Here is a 12,618-nt window from a genome sequence, read left to right on the forward strand (position 1 = left end):
AACTGTTGCATTTTTATTCTCTGTGTAGCTTATGGGTATCTCCAGTATTCAAATGATCAATTTCCCTACTATTTTCTGAGTGCATTCACGTATTGGCAACTGACAAAATTGGCGATGGACTGACTGTATTGGATACTGGCTATGGATCTGGTGTTAAATATTTGAAAGCAACTGTGTTGCAGTTGTCACTCACAGTTTGTTGTTGTCGTTGTTGTTGTTGTTGTTGTCGCTGAGATCTCAAAAGAGCAACAGAAGCTCATTTTGTTGTCATGTCGAGGTGTCATGTTGCAATGTTTCAGCTGCCGGTTGCTGGCTTGCCAGTTGCCAGTTGCCAATTGCCAGTTTCCAGTTGCTATTCGCTATTCGTCGTTCATCGCTTGCCGTTATTATGCGCTAAGCCCATAAGAAATGGATAAAGAGGGTATACTATATAGTATATATATGCTTGATCAATAGACGAATCCATGCCACCAATGTCTGTCTGTCTGTCTGTGAACGAGACGATCTCAGAAGGTAGACAAATTTGTCATATATAGATTCTGGAATACCAAATGCATATCAAGCTAATTCCAATTCATAGATAATTTACTACCTTTTAACAATATCGATATAAATCGATTACCGATAGCCTTAAGAGTCACAACTTTGTAGACATAGCTTTCTCATTGAGTATGTAAATACCTTGACATCATATTAATAATCCCTAAAATGTTAAGCAAGGAATCAAGTTCTATATTAATATTTACCAAATCAGACAGCAGCATGTACTCACACACACACACACACATACATACATGAATACATACATACATGCAGTGTAACATGTAGGACTTTGTTTCAGGGTGTCTCCTAGTCGTGCTCGCTCGACTTAAGCTTTCCAATTCGTTATTTCTGTTTGAGTCGAGGAGTGAAATGCCAAAAAGCTTTGGCATGAAATTCGTTAACGGTATGTTGACACTCTCATATCAAGATGTGTCCGTGCTGTTCCAAGTCGACGTTGCACATGTAAATCTGTGACCTTTCCCCTAGCACCTGCCCCCCATCCCCCATCCCTCTCGTGATTAGCATATTGTCCCACTATTGAAATCAAATGCACTGATTAGGTCGCATTAGGTTGCAATTAAGTAAGCCCCCCTCCGAGCCCCACATTCCAGAATCTGCAACATATAAACACACAAAAGACACAAGTATGTGTGTCTTCCACATGCGAGAGTTGCTTTATCTGTTTATATAAATATAATTTGGGTTTGTTGATTTAATTAATTAAAAATGGAACTAGCAACCATTTTTTTTTGTCTCTAGAAATTTTAAAATTAAAAAAATGTCAATAAAAAAATAAATGGAATTAATTTATTTTGATTTTAAAATGGATAATAATCCTATGAATTTGTTTATCGCATAACATGCAATTTGAATATTATAGAATAGGAAAAAATATTATTTTCTACACTATAAATATATATATTTTTTAATTTTATTTATATGGTCAGTGCCAAGTTAGCTATTATTTTGATGCTTGTTTTTGGTACTTACTTAAATTTAATAATCACAGTTTGAAATAATTTATTTTTTTCTATTTGGCGAACTCATTTTATAATTAAATCTCGAACTCTCGACAATATAAATAATAATCCAATCAAAGTATTTTATTCAAAGGATATTATTATTAGTACTAAATCTAAATCTTATTTCTTCAGATTGATTTATGAATCGAATGCAGATAAGATTTAGCATTCATTTGAGATACTCAGACTTTGATTGGCGACCCTCGCTGGCATCCTTGAGCATGCGAATATTTAAGTATTCGAGTATGAGTGTGAGTGTGTGAGTGTGTGAGTATGTGAGTATTCATTTGGCATGCATTTCTCTCTATGGGTCACAGTTTTCAGGGGGAAACAACACAATGCCTTTGGGGCTTGCCTAATTTGATTGCAGCGCTTAGATTTGTGTCTGGCTCTGCCATGGCAAACGTGACTGAGCGTTAACTTGGCTTAGAGAGTTTGGGCCTGCGGTGCAGCCTCCTTTCGATTTGGATGTCTGCTGCTCCCGCTCCCCCTCCCGCTCCCCCTCCTCCTGCTCCTGCTCCTAGCTGCTCAGCTCCTTGCGAATCTCGGCTGCTCGCCACAATTTTCGCTTGTCGTATTTCGCTTTTAATTGGCTACATGACGTGCCAAACTGCGCCTAGGATGCCAACTAACATGGATTCCAGAATGCAAGACATGGAGTTCACTATTCCCCACCTCTCCCAGATCTCTCCCCTCTTCCACCAGCTTCTTCTCCGTCCGTCTCCCTCACTCCCGGCTGAATGGTAGCGAATGTCTCTGCGCCATATTTTGCACTCAATTCCAGATGCTGCCATCTGCTTACCAGCTCCTCCTCCTCCTCCTCCCTCTCCTCATACTCCTCCCACTCCTAGTGCTGGGTGGGAAGGTGTTGCTGCTGTCTTCGAGGTCCGATTTTCACTCGTTTGTTTTGTTTGTTAAGCAGCGTTGATTCTGTTTTGTTGTTGTTGTTGTTTTTGGTTTGCTGACTGCTTCGTTAACGTTGTCATGAGTTGATTTAAGCCACTTTTGTTAGCCAGCCCCCACCATCCAAAGCACATTCGATGTGAAATGCCAGGACTAAATCTTTTCAGCTGACCCCGGCTTGACAAGTTCAGCATGTTTAACTCCACATTTCTGAGTCGCTTTCATATTGTGACCTGCTTGCTATCACAAAGGAATCGTGTGACAAATGCAATTTATTAGCCACATGAAGCAGAAACTAACTTTAATGGTACATTAATTGTGAATTTAAAGCTGTCCAAACCAAGGCAAAAGTATCGTATACAAATTTAAATGCCGTATTAATTAAGTTGTTAAGCCATGATAATAAAACTTATATGGCTATCGAATATCGGTTAGACTTTGACTAAGTTATGGGAATGTATTAAAATTCAATTCAAAATAAGTAAAATATTAGCAGCGAAGCTCAATTACAACTGTAGACTGGTGTCTTATTAAGCGCTTGATCGGTGAAGTGATTAGTAGTAATAGTAACAGTAGAACTAATTTTAGTAGTAGTAATAGTAGTAGTAATAGTAGTAGTAATAGTAGTAGTAATAGTAGTAGTAATAGTAGTAAGAGGAGTACTGGTAATAGTAGTAGTAGAAATAGTAGTAGTAGTAATAGTAGTAGTAGTAGTAGTAGTAAAATAGTAGTAGAAATATTAGTAGTAGTAATAGTAGTAGTAGTAGTAATAAGTAGTAGTACTAGTAATAGTAGTAGTAGAAATAGTAGTAGCAGTAATAGTAGTAGTAGTAATAGTAGTAGTAGTAGTAGTAGTAAGATAGTAGTAGAAATATTAGTAGTAGTAATAGTAGCAGTAGTAGTAATAAGAGTAGAACTAGTAATAGTAGTAGTAGTTATAGTAGATATAGTTGTTGTAGTAATAGTAGTAGTAGTAGTAGTAGCAGTAGTAGCAGTAGTAATAGTAGTAGCAGTAGTAATAGTAGTAGTAATTATTGTAGTAATTGTAGTAGTAATAGTAGAAATAGTAGTAGTAGCAATAGTACTAATAGTAATAGTAGTAGAAATAGTAGTAGTTGTAATAGTAGTAGTAATAATAGTAGTGATTGTATTAGTAGTATTAGAAATAGTAGTAGTAGTAGTCGAGTAATTTGTTTTTTACTCTTTAGTTGCTGCTGTTGCTGGCTGCAGATCTTAAATTGAAATTCACTCAAAATGAGTATCGATCATTGAATTAATCAAGTCGCTGATTTGTACAATTCAAATCGAGACACGCAATAATATTAATCGGAGTGTGTTAATTGCCTGATATCGTAGAATCTACATTTCATTGTTTTTATTGTGTTTTTGCGTAATTTTTGTTGCTTTTCATGGGCATAAAAATCAGCAGAGAAAAGCTTCCGTTTCTGTTCGTATTTGTTGGGGTTTGTTGTGCCAATCTGCAAATGCGCTATAAAAATTACAACAAAAAAACAACTAAGACATAAAATAATTTATAATACTTTTAATAGCCAAAAGCAGGCAAAGAGCAATCAAATCTTTTCTATTTTAAGAGTGAGTGCATAATTGTTATTTTCTCTTAATCCACCTCTATTAAGAAATTTGTAATTTATCAACCTATCCTTGGCATAACTCGTGTTAAAGTTCAATTCTGAAAGCAGTTTTATTTTGTATTATTTTCAGATTTCTGTTTAGCTCAACATTTATCGATTTGCGGAGCAACTTTATTATTGACTACCAATTTGTAATTCCGTTTGCAAGCTGTCTGTTGTCAATTTCAATGCATTTCAGGCTGTCGGCAAATTGTCAGCTGCAATCAGTTCTATGCAAATATCGATATAAAATTGTGTTTGGATTCACTGTTGCTTCTTGTGTTGCTTGTGTTTCTTGTGTTCCTTGTGCCATTTGTTGACATTTGTTGGCCAGGACAAAGTTTAATGAGCTTTTGCGACACCAGAAGTTTGATCGATTCCCACTGCTGATCCCAAAACACAGTCTCCCCATTCACAATAGCTGCAGTGAGGCAACAGTTCGCACATTGTTCGCTAATCGGCAACCATTGTGAATGGTGTCAAACTTTGCTGCTTGACTTCTTCCCATGTCGGCCATTTTGCCAACTTTTAATGAGACCCAACTGGGCCCGTCGGGTGCACAATTAACCGTTAACCGTTAACCATTAAACATTATGTGTGGAGCAACATTTGCAGTTAATTGCGAATCGGAGTCGCTTTCATCGCTGGCATTTCTCGCGAGCCAAACTCTTTTCACATTTCTCATTTCGTTATGCAGCTGCTCTGCTGCGGCCAAGGGCAAAAGCGCAGTGCACTGTGAGAAATGATTGCAGTGCATGGATAGATATACAGATATATATATATATATATATTGTGTATTTTCATCTCATCATTAAAAACACTCATTTTATATATTATTTATTTTATTTATATTTGTTTATTTTCTCCATATTTATGAACCATAAACTTGAGTCAACAATCCTAACTTAAATCACAAAAAAAAGCCAGAAAAAACTCTCTCTGCGTTGATTAGCAATAAGTGTGTAAAAGTCACTTAAAGTTATTGATAAACAATTTCAATTATTTTTAATATTAATTGCCACAAAAATGTTTGTATTTCAAGTAAGTCTGACTGAACGATATTTATTTCAAAACATAAATATTATTAAATGTGATTTTAGTTACAGAAAAGTCAACTCAATGAAGTTCGAGCTTGAGGATGTTTGATTGTAAATTGACTTACAAAAATGTGCTCAAATTGTGCTTAGGACAATCTCAAAAGCTGCTCAACACAGCAATCTCAACACAGCAATCTCAAATCAGCGATTAAATTAAGAACTCCCAACTTCGAGTAAATAGCAAGGCTTAGTATAGGATATACTAGGTGAATCTCCGACCATTCCAACAGCCTGATCATTTGTATATATTTACATAGCCAACAGTAGCGAGAAGACCACAGAAACTTCTCCCACAGAACTCTGATATATTATATAATCATATAATCGGAATCTTCCATAATATAATGATCAATTTCAAGTATTTTTTTGCAAGTGTCTGAGCAGGCTGCTCTCAGCATCTGCATCTGCATCTCCATCTGCATCTGCATCTGCATCTGCATCTGTTAACCTCCGGAATGAGTTCGTCATGAACAAATCAATTTTGCAGCGCATTTGAACTGCGTTTTGCTGTTGTTTCCATAGACCGTTGAATGTGGCAAACATGCAAATTTGCTGCTTATGGCCGCCGAGAGTGGAGCTCATATTTATTCCTTTGCTGCTCGCCAAAGTTCCTCTTTGCAACTGCAACTCCCCGTTTTGTGAGCCTAAAGTCGCGTCTGACCTTTGCTTTTTGGCAATGCAATGAATGAAAACATTTCTTGTGTGGCAAAGTTGTCGTTGTTGTTGTTGTTGTTGCGGCTGTGGCTGCTGCTAAGGCAGCCCTGGGGGCCGACACAGTTCGAGTTGGAGTTAGTTGCAAGTGGAGAGCAGGTGGAAAGATCATCACCATTTGCCGTTTTGCAAGTTGCGATTGTTTGGCGTTAATAGTTTTGTTGCTGTTGTTGCTGTTGTTGCTGTTGTTGCTGTTGTTGCTGTTGCATATTTCCATTTGCTGATGATTAAATTGCGATAAATTTTCGTGCAAATTGCAATTCGTGTACAACAAACTGCAAAGGCGTTAGGATCGGCACACAGATCTCTGCCCAGATCGATCTCATCCTCGTGGGCGTTCGTTTGCTGTTTGCTGTTTGCCCGAGAGACTCGGGTGAAAGCTCTTACTTCCACTGCCACACTGCCACACCGCCAGACAGCCAGACTGCCAGACAGCCACACTGCCACACCGCCAGACAGCCAGACTGCCAGACAGATATTCAAAGTCAAAACGAAAACGAATCGTTGTCTTATCAACGATAAATCAAATATTTTTGCATGCTGCAACAACAATTGACACATGGAGACAGCAACAGCAGTGAGATGGCTAACTGAGCGCTGTTCCTGCCTCAAACGAAGCAGATGAATGCGCGTACACAGCGAGAAATCATCAAAAAGATTGACTTGAGTTAAATTTTGTTAATTGATCGTTTTTCTATTATTATCTATAATCGAATCTATCTAATGAGAAATTTATAAAATGATACTCGTCTTTATTAATCTTGTTTTCAGCACTTATATTCATTTATTAAAATAAGTTTAGCTGTATATATATTTATTTTTCGATTATATTTAAAGTATTGGTTCTCTGCAAACAACAAACAAGCAGACTAAAAGATATCCTGCAGAAAATGCTGTTGATTTTCTTCTATTTTTTAAGCCCAACTTTATCACCTTGTTTCAAGTGATCGAAATTATATCTAAGTATATATTATATATTCAAAATTGTGGCTTTTATTGATATCGATAAGCGATATATATCGATAATTGCGAAACGGAGACAATTATCGATAAAATGAAATAAACTTGAACTCATATTCCAAATTTGAAGTCTGTGGACTTATTTCAAACATACAGATAAACAAATATGGCTTAAGCGACTTGGCTGTTGATCCTGATTAAGAATATATATATATATATATGCCTTATGATGTCGAAAATTGAGATTAAAAACTGTGATTTCTGATTATAAATTGTATATACTTTATGTCGATTATTTCAAACAATTTCTTGATAAAACCGTCGACTGCTTAATTGATGGCCAATAACAACTGATTGTTAACCCCCATCAGACATCAGTCCAATGTTTTTCGCACTGTGTAGTTGTGTAGAGTGTGAGGAGCGAGGAGTAAATGGCATGCGATTGAAATTGAATGGTTTAAATGGTCATTTCAATGGCTGCAATTTAACAAGCCATAATTAGTTGATTGTTGTATTGTACATATACTAAATAAACAAGCAGCAGCAGCAGCAGCAGCAACAACAACAACAACAACAACAAATAACAAACGACGAGTTTGTTATAAACGCCAACTGACAATTGACATTTGCATAGAGGCAGGCCGCGATGTCGGTTAAATTGAAAGGACTCGACGATGGCATTGCCACTGCCACTGCCACTGCCACTGCAACTGCCACGTTGCCTGTTAATACATAAATAAGCAGGCGTTACAAACTGTTCAAACACAACACACACACACACACATAGAGAGAGAGAGAGAGAGGCGAGTGTGGCCATCACACACATGTCCAAGTCACATCGCTCTGCTTGCGGCGCTGTCAGCGCTTTTGCCTTTGGCTTGTCCGCCATATTGTGTCTGCCACACTCTCCCCCTCTCTCTCACTCTCTCTCATTCTCTCTCTCTCACTCTCGCTCAACCGCAGACACCGTTATTGTTGTCGCTGTTTTTGTTCCGTGCTATTTATTAACCTTTTATTTAATGCTATTTGCTTAGATGTTGCTGCTCACACGGCGTAGCTGCCAACAACAACAGCAACAACAACAACAACAACAACAACAACAAAAGGCAACACAACTGATGACAGGCCATCGCCTTGCAATTACCCTTACCAGTTAGCTGGGCCCTAAACCAAGGCTGTTGGGGCCCAACTTGGCCAACAGTCGCTCTCGTATGCAATTAGGTGATTGTCTGTTCGGTTCAAATGTCGCGTTTGTTTGTTTGTTTGTTTGTTTATTGTGTCTTTTTGCGTGTGCAACTGCGTGCCTTTTTTTTTTATTTTTTTCAAGGCAAATATAGGCCTGTGCACATACAGTGGAGCCAAGCTATGGTGAATTCGTTGGGGAACGGCAAATAACTTCATTAACTTTGTTGGAAATTATGCTCAGTTTGCAGAGAAGTTAGTAATGCATTGCAGGACATATTATGTACTTATATATTTATAAATATATATATATATATATATATTCTTGATCCGAATCAGCAGTCAAGTTTTTTTTACTGTATAAATATTGAAGTCGGCTGCGTTTCTGCTGCGTTATACTCCTCATATCTGGTCTATAGATCATCAATATCTCTCTCTCTCTCTCTCTCTCTCTCTCTCTCTCTCTCTCTCTCTCTCTCTCTGTCTCTGTCTCTCTCTCTCTCTCTCTCTCTAACTGTCTCTCTCTCTCTCTCTCTCTCTTCGATACCCTTCCCATTCTACTGTCTGTCATCTCTTATCGTTTTTAGTCTAATTGGATTTTTCTGCATCCCTCAAATCCTTGCCATAAATATTTGCATATTCTGAGATATTTAATATTTTATTTTATTTTTTATATGCCAAATTTAATTAAAGTATTTATTTCAAATAAATAATAATAATGAATAAACGATATTTAGTATTCATTTTATTTCCATCGCAATTAATTTGAATGTAATTAATTCTCTTTTAAATATTTCAAATTTTGCAAATCTTTAAGTTGATGAGTTTACGAGTATATTTAATCTGCATTAAAGAATTAAATTAAAAATAAATACCTTTTTTTGTTTACCAAAAACACTTAACAGACAAAGCTTCACTGTACAAAAGTACATGTTACAGTTGGGCACAGTGGAGTCGGGACAAATGGGGCGATTGTCGGATCGTTGAGGCGTAGCCAATTGCGACTAATGACAGTTGATTGCTGGCTCTTGATTGAACGACACATCTGAATAGATAGATGGGCAAATGAATGCATTCACTCACCACTCACCACTCACCACTCATCGCATGTGCATATTCATTTTGCATCATTTCCGACTTACGCAGATTATAAATGACTAACATTTGCAACGTTTGCACCGACAAATTGTGAACACAATTTCTTCATTCTTTCCACGATTCTTCTATTAATTTGCGGACCGCTCATCACTTGCACAACGATTTTACCAATATATATTCTTAACCATTTCCACATCGGAATTGCTTGAAATAATAGTTAGTTTATGTATAATAATTAGTTAATATATTCAGAATGCTAAAATAAAGATTTTCTTATTTTAACTGGGTTTCCCCAATACTTGCAAGAAGTTAAAAATAATAAAATAAAAATAATAATGATAATATGATTAATGATATATAATATCTGGGAGTATCAAAGTGTTAAATTGTTCAACATAAAATAAATAAATTAAAGTGCATTAAAATATTTATGTATTAAAAAAAACATTATCTGAAAATAGTGAAAACGGAAATAGAATTTAATTGATGTTTTTATTGAAATTACACAATTTTAATATTTACAAAAGTAGTTGATAATACTTAATAGTAACTTTGATAATTGATAGTACTTAATAACACTTAATAATACTTAGTAGTTTAGTATTAAAATAGGAGTCACAATAAATATTAACAAACCCGCTAAGACTACCCATTCCCAATAAGATTATTGACTTTGAAGTGCTGTCAAATGGTATGTTTACATTTAAATGTGCTCTTTCCAATTACCATATCCAATCAGAGTGTGTATATACAATTGGAATCCATTTGCATGGCAATTGGAGAAAATCGTTTAGCTGTCAATTAAAAATACAATTTCCACATTGGCTGTTTATTGATTTTTCCATCAAGTGCGCAACTTGAAGTGACTTGGTGAGTTCAGTTTGGTGTTGAGTTTTCTGATTGGAGGTAGTGAGTTGGGTGTCCGACAATCAACGGCTTTCATCATGTGTTAATTGCAATTAGAGCAGCACGCAGCCATGTTTGTTATCTTTTTTTTATTTGTATTTATTATTCAAATAGAAATACATTTATTTTGTTGTTTGCCTGCCAATGGGCAAAGCAAACATAAATTGAGACAAATGGTGGCCCCATGACAAGAAAATCAAATCAGAAATCAAAAGCAAAATTGCGCAACACAAATTATTAATTTGCGCAACAGTTGTAGCCATTTTGTGAACTGACTTATGACACAGTCAATGTCCATTGTTTGCTAAACAACATTAGACAAGCAACTTGAAACAAAAACAAGAACAACAACAACAACAAACGACGACGACGACGACGACAACAATCGCGACAGTTGCAATAATAAATGCTACGATTCGATTAAAAGATCAGCCAGCAAACGAGGAGTTGGCGCAAAATGCGCAATTCCAATAAGAGATTGACAATGACAGAGAGAGAGAGAGAGCCTTGCTGCGAGTGCGAGTGCGAGCGAACGAGCGCATGCACAGACAGGCAGGCAGGCAGCCAAGCAGCCAGGCAGACAGTTAGTCCAAGTCGAATTCGAAGTCGGGCTTTGCTCTCTTATGTTGTTGTTGTTGGCTCGTTTGTAAGCAACATACATTTTTGCGCGTCAGCAGCAGCAGCAGCAGCGACGACAGGCTCTCTCTCTCTCTCTCTCCCTCTCTCTCGCTCGTTCGTTCTCTCGCTGTCTTCGTTGACTGCGCTGCGCTGCGCTTTGTTTAAATAAAAGCCTCTTTAAGTTTATCTATTGGGGCGCATCTAAATTGTGTGTGTGAGTGACGGGGGAGAGTGGGAGAGAGGGAGAGGAAGCGAGACCCACCGACCCGTCTTTGGTGCTGCTGCTGCGATTATGCTATTTGTTTGCTGTGATGCTGCGACTGCGCTGTCGACGTCAGCCAGCAGCAGAGACGCTCTTGTAATGTTTTGCCGGCGCGCGCTTTGCTTTGTTGTTGTTGTTGTTGCTGTTGTTGTTGTTGTTATTGTTGTCGTTACTTATTGCTTGCGTTGTACGCTTCATGTTTTGATTGTATTTATTTTAGTTTGAGTAACTTTACTTTTTATTGCTGCTGCTGCTGTTGCTGCGGCCGCTGCTGCTTGCCGTCCATTTCTGATGAAGATTTTCTGCGCGATTAACTAGCGAGATCGCCTTACGCGCTGATCTCCCCTCCCTCCCCCTTTCCCTTCTCGCTCGCTCCAAGCGCGGCATCTTTTATGTGAAAAGCGTTTCGTGCGCAGTTTTAATCATGTCTCTCGCATTTTTTTTCATGGAACGACGCTGGAAAGACGAAATGGTTGACGAGGAGCAGGCGGTGGTGGGTAATGGACCTCATAATTGCTGAATGATGAAGGTGTTGGGGGAGGAGGTGAGGGTGTGGGGTAGGGGGTGTGGTAAAGGCTGTTGAATTTTGCATTTTGAGCAATTGCTTTTAATTTTATTCATAATTCATGTCTAGGGTTTCTCAGTGGCTTTTAATCGCTCTATAATTGTTGTGTTTGTGTGTGTGTGTGTGTTGGTGTGTGTGTGTGTGTGTGTTGGTGTATGTTTGTGTGTGCTTCCAACTGAAATTAAGCTTGATTAATTTGTTGGTTGCGTTATCGACGCGTCGGCATCTGTGGACCTCGACCTGACTGCCCCTGGAATGCTGTGGGTTGTGGCGGTGTGTGTGGGGGTGGTGAGGCAAGAGGCAAGTTATTAAACTGGATTGGGTGTGCAATTGGGGCGTGGCAGAGATATTACACTTATACACATGCGTTCACACACTCATAATAAAGCGTGGACAGCTTTCGATAAGTGAAAATTAGTTCAAATGCTCGAATGACGAGATACCCTCCAGAAAAGTCTCAATTTATCAATATATATATAAATTAAGTTTAGATATCATTAAAATTTCTTTTTACCTGCTTTTGAGTTTCTTAATCGATGAATTTCATACAATTGCTAAATAATTTATTTCAACTGAATAAGCATGTTTTATATTATTTATAAAATGTTAATATTATTTATTATTTGTTAAACCTCTTTCTATATCTTTATAAATGAAACAATATATAAAATCGACTCGGCAAGAATATATATATATATATATATATATATATTTATATATATATGCTTTCAGTCTGCCCTTTTATATAAAATCACGATACCCTTCCACCGAACTTGAATGGATGCGTGGTATAAAAATTGCTGGAATTTCTATTTTTATGGCCAACGGATGTGGCCCGAAGAGCTAAAAGCAACGCTTTTTAATGGCCCATTTCGCCAGATGAATGTAGATAAGATAAATTGTAGCTGATTAATTAACTGGCTATGAGTAATCAAAGCAATATTTAAGGGTTCATTTGCACTTGAAGTGTAGCTCAGCTAATTTATAAAACACATTGCTCAACATAACCTCAACAAAGGGAGAATAATTCACACACACACACACACATGCATATGTGCTGTGGCCCAATTAGACAAGCTCACACACACACGCGTAGCTATCATCATATGTGTGTGTGTGT

The sequence above is a fragment of the Drosophila grimshawi genome, unplaced genomic scaffold, assembly GCF_018153295.1.
Source record: "Drosophila grimshawi isolate 15287-2541.00 unplaced genomic scaffold, ASM1815329v1 contig_1367, whole genome shotgun sequence".
Classification (NCBI taxonomy): domain Eukaryota; kingdom Metazoa; phylum Arthropoda; class Insecta; order Diptera; family Drosophilidae; genus Drosophila; species Drosophila grimshawi.